The sequence below is a fragment of the Plecotus auritus genome, assembly GCF_963455305.1.
Source record: "Plecotus auritus genome assembly, chromosome: 5".
Classification (NCBI taxonomy): Eukaryota; Metazoa; Chordata; class Mammalia; order Chiroptera; family Vespertilionidae; genus Plecotus; species Plecotus auritus.
This window is the reverse complement of record NC_137776.1, coordinates 12278621-12283061: the sequence shown is the minus strand read 5'-3', so window position 1 is coordinate 12283061 and position 4441 is coordinate 12278621.

Genomic DNA, 4441 nt, shown 5'->3' with positions numbered 1-4441 from the left:
AGGGCACATGATCAAACCACATGTCCTCAAACCTCAAGGCATTGTTTCACACAGGATATTGCATTGTTTTGATGACTTTAGACTTTTCTTTTAAAGATATCCTCTTCTTGTCACTGAAAAAGATTGCCAGTCACTCTATGATGGGCTCATGAGAATTATTCTTGATGGTCCGGGGTTACAGCTGGGGAAAATTGGTGCCTGGAATCCAGCAGGAATGTAAGGGTAGACAAACAAGGTATTCTAAAGGACAGATAAAGCCTCTCACAGAGGAGAGATTTTCATGGGATGGGGATAGACATATTATTAGAGTTAAATAACAACAATAAGAATTATATTGAGGATTTGGGAAAATTCAGACCAGTGTTGAAAGGAGTCATAAATATTAGGACTTGAACTTGTGTGTTAGACATAGGTAGCCCTTTGGAGAATTTAACACATGCACCTTTGTTTATACCAAGCTCACTTCTAGGAACTCTGAGAAGCACACCCTCCTTGCAAGCTCACAGCCACTGAGAAGAGGAGGTCCCCTAAGTAAAGGGAGAGTCAAATAACAAAGGGGGACAGTAAGGTGACCAAAAGCCCTTTGGTATCGCATGCTCTCTACTAGTATGTCCCTCAAGGAGTCACTCAATGTTAAATGAGAGGCAAGAAGGGAGGCTCCAGAGCAGGCTCCCCAAGGCCGGCCCCACGCCCCGAGCCCTCTCCCTCTGGCCATGCCTTCTGCATTTGAATCTTTCCACTGGTGTGGCCGACTCTGCTTCTGTCGTCTGGCACCTGACTCAGGATCTTGTACTTGCTGGCTTTCTCAAAACCTTCCCAGGCATTTTTTCTGTTTTCCTGGACATCTAAGTTTGATATGATTACCCTAGGTTTTGGTTTGTGTATGTGAAGGATGTTTTGTTTTGGTTTGTTTCGTTTAAGGTAATTTGCATGGCTTTCTATTCTGACTATAAAAGTAAGACATATTTCATATAGAAAATTTAGAAAAAGATACATTTACCTTTTTAAATGTAAAAAATAATCATTAAACCCAAAATCTCCCATAATCTTACCACCCTGATATACTTTTAACTTTCTGGTCCCTTGTCTTCCATATGTTTTTCTACTAAGATTTTTACGTATTTGATGTCATGTTTTATTTATAATTTTCAACAGATATATGCTCTTATCTGTTATATCTGTAACATTTTCCTATGACATATAAGTATTCTTTATCAACACCATTTGTAATTGATGAATAATACTCTATCTTATAATCATATCATAATTTGTTTAAGCATCCCCTAATATTGTTACCAATTTTTTGCTATTTTAAAAATGCTACAGTGAACATCCTTGATGACCTAGCTATAAGTCCCACCCTCCTCATCTGCTGAATGATAGATTTAAAAAATTTCTCTCCTGATAGACCTCCTTTGTCCACATTTCAATTTTCTCACCAACACAGTCTTTGTGACCCGCCCATACTGACACATTTTTCTGCCCTTTGGAGCAACTTGTCCTTGAAAAGGATTCATTTACACGTCTGAACTAAAGGAAAATAATGAAGTTAACGCCCCCAGTCCTGGAGAAGATTCACTTCTAGTTTGACCCAGTATTCCTGGCTCTCCTCCACCCCTGTTAGGGGGACCTATAGCTTACCCAGGGCCTGATATCTTTCTGGGACAATTTAAAGGAGGCCTATTGCCCTTCTCTAAAAGGTTACCCCTATTCTGGAGTGACCAGACCACCCAGATCTAGAAAAAGAGGCTCTGAAATTCATCATAAAGATTAAGAATATGTACAGGAGAAACAAAGACTTCCCAAATTTCCCTCTGACTAATAACAAAAAGCTAAGAAGAAAATGAATAACTATCTTCGAGCACAGGAAAGATAACTGTATAACATCTAGCTAGTATTATGTATATGTGAATGCTTGGTTGAATCAAACTCAGCTGGAAAGAAACGGTGCAATTATCTGGTCTAACTCCTTTATTTCAGAGGTGGATGCTGAAGCCCACAGAGATTAGCTAATTAATAGAAACTCACAAAATAACAAATAAGTATACTTGATTTTATAACTTGACTAACCTTTTTTGGTTTTAAGTCTTTAGAGTAAAAGGAAATATAAATGTTGGCATTTGCCTTCTTTTTTTATAAACATATATCACACTAAAGAAGCAAATCATTTCATTAGGGTCCTTTCACATTTGCTCTTGAAATTCAATGGCATTCACATGTACTGAGAAGTGGAATTGATAGAGATGAAATAAAGGACATTAAAGCCATCAATGCAGAGATTACTGAGTCTCTACTGTGTTCCCCATAATAAAAGTAGCTAGCATTTATGTAGCAAGCACTTCACATGCCTGATCTCATTTAATACTCACACAACCTGTAAGGAACACGCTACTATTATCCCCACTTTACAGATGAGAAAATGACTCTGAGAGAGTTGAGAATTCTCAGGAAGCAGTGGAGTCAGCATTAGAATCTAGATCTTTCTAACTTGAACTGCTATGCCCTAATCACAGCTCTTTACTGCCTCCTTACTGTCAAGCCTCTCCAGGATTATAAATTCCTTCGGGCAAAAGAATAAGAAATGTGCATTATCTTTCTCTTGCAAGGCATCTAACATCTAGCCTATGTGACTGGAGTGAGAGAGGAAAAGGGGTTGGCCCCAAGATGCTGTGAAGACATAATCAAACTATGTTTGATAAAAAATGCACCTGGATATTTACGGAGAAATTCCAGATTTTTTAAAATTCACACATGATTTTGAAATTCAAGGACATGTGCATTGTGATGATACTGAAGTTCCAATTACATAACTTGTCAGAGAAAAATATAGTACAAATGACCAAATTCTCTGAGCTGTTGGAACATAATAGAAATTACACTTGGGATTAAGAAACTTAAAAAGAAAGAATCTTGGGGCATGTAAAATTGTAATATAATATTGTAATATTGTGGTCTTTCTCCTTGGCTCCTGGCAAGAGCTCCTAAAACCTTGGTAATTTCCTAATTAATAAAGGTTCTAGGTCTGCATTTTGTTTTCATATTTGGTTTTTTATTCAGTTTCTGGCCCAGAGCTCCTAAATGCCTTGGGATTTCCTGGGTGATGGGAGCATCTTCCGTTCTAAAGAGGTAATTCTTGGTGAGCTCCTGGATAGCTTCAGGATGGGGCTGGTCATGAGAAATACCAAGCCATGATTAGAAGCTGGAAACTTTTAGCCCCTCTCCCTATCCTCTGAACCTGAGAGGGGGTCACGGGAACACAATTTATAGCCAGTCGATCAGAAGTACAAATGACAACCTGGGACTTGCAATTGGCATCTGTAGGAGAGACAATCTTGTGGGACTGAGCCCTTAATTTGTGGGATCTGATATTAACTCTAATTAAATTATGTCAGAACTGAATTAAATTGTAGGACAACCAACTGGTTTCAGAGAATTAGTCAGTATGGGTCCAGGGAGATTTTTGAGAATTCTAGTAGCTAAAAGCAAGGACTTGAAGTTCCACAGGCTTAGAGGACAAATTCCAGTTGGGCCACTTGGTAGCCACAAGAACTTAAAAAGTCATAACCTCAATTCTGCATGTGTAAAGTAGGGATGAAAATAACTCACACAGTAAGTTGTTCATATCTCACACAATGTGTGACTTTCCACACCCTTAAGATAGAAATAAGATTTAATGAATCTCCATTTCACACTTACTATAAGGGGGCTGAGTAAATGTTTGTTGGATCAACCAAAATGGATCATCTATAATAATAAAAGCATAATATGCTAATTAGACCAGACAGCCGAACGACCTTCTGGATGTTATTCCGGTCGTCCTTCCGGATGAAGCCACAGTGGTGGGGGTTGAGGCAGAGTGGTTAGGAGCAATCAGGCAGGCAGGTGAGCAGTTAGGGGCAATCAGGCAGGCAGGCAAGTGGTTAGGGGCAATCAGGCAGGCAGGCAGAGGCCATTAGGGGTGATCAGGAACTCAGGCAAGTGGTTAGGGGCGATCAGGCAGGCAGGCAGTCAGTCAGGCCAGCAGTTAGGAGCCAGTGATCCCAGATTGCGAGAGGGATGTCTAACTGCTGGTTTAGGCCCTATCAGTAGTCGCACATCCCCTGAGGGGTTCCGGATTGCGAGAGGGTGCAGACCAGGCTGAGGGAACTCCTCCCCCTCCCCCCATGCATGAATTTCATGCACTGGGCCTCTAGTTGAATATATGTTTGATATGTTTACATAGACTGATTTTTACTTTATAGCATGAGTGACACCAGAACTCTGTTTTAGAAATTAGCATAGTGCCTCCTTGGTGCATAGCTCTTTTCATTGTAACCTACACCAGTATAAACTACAAAATATCATTGAAGAGTCTTCAAGAATTATAGTTGTCAAGCCAGTCAATGATGGGAAACCCTCTGGCTATCTCTAATATCGAGCAAGCCTACCAGGATAATATTTT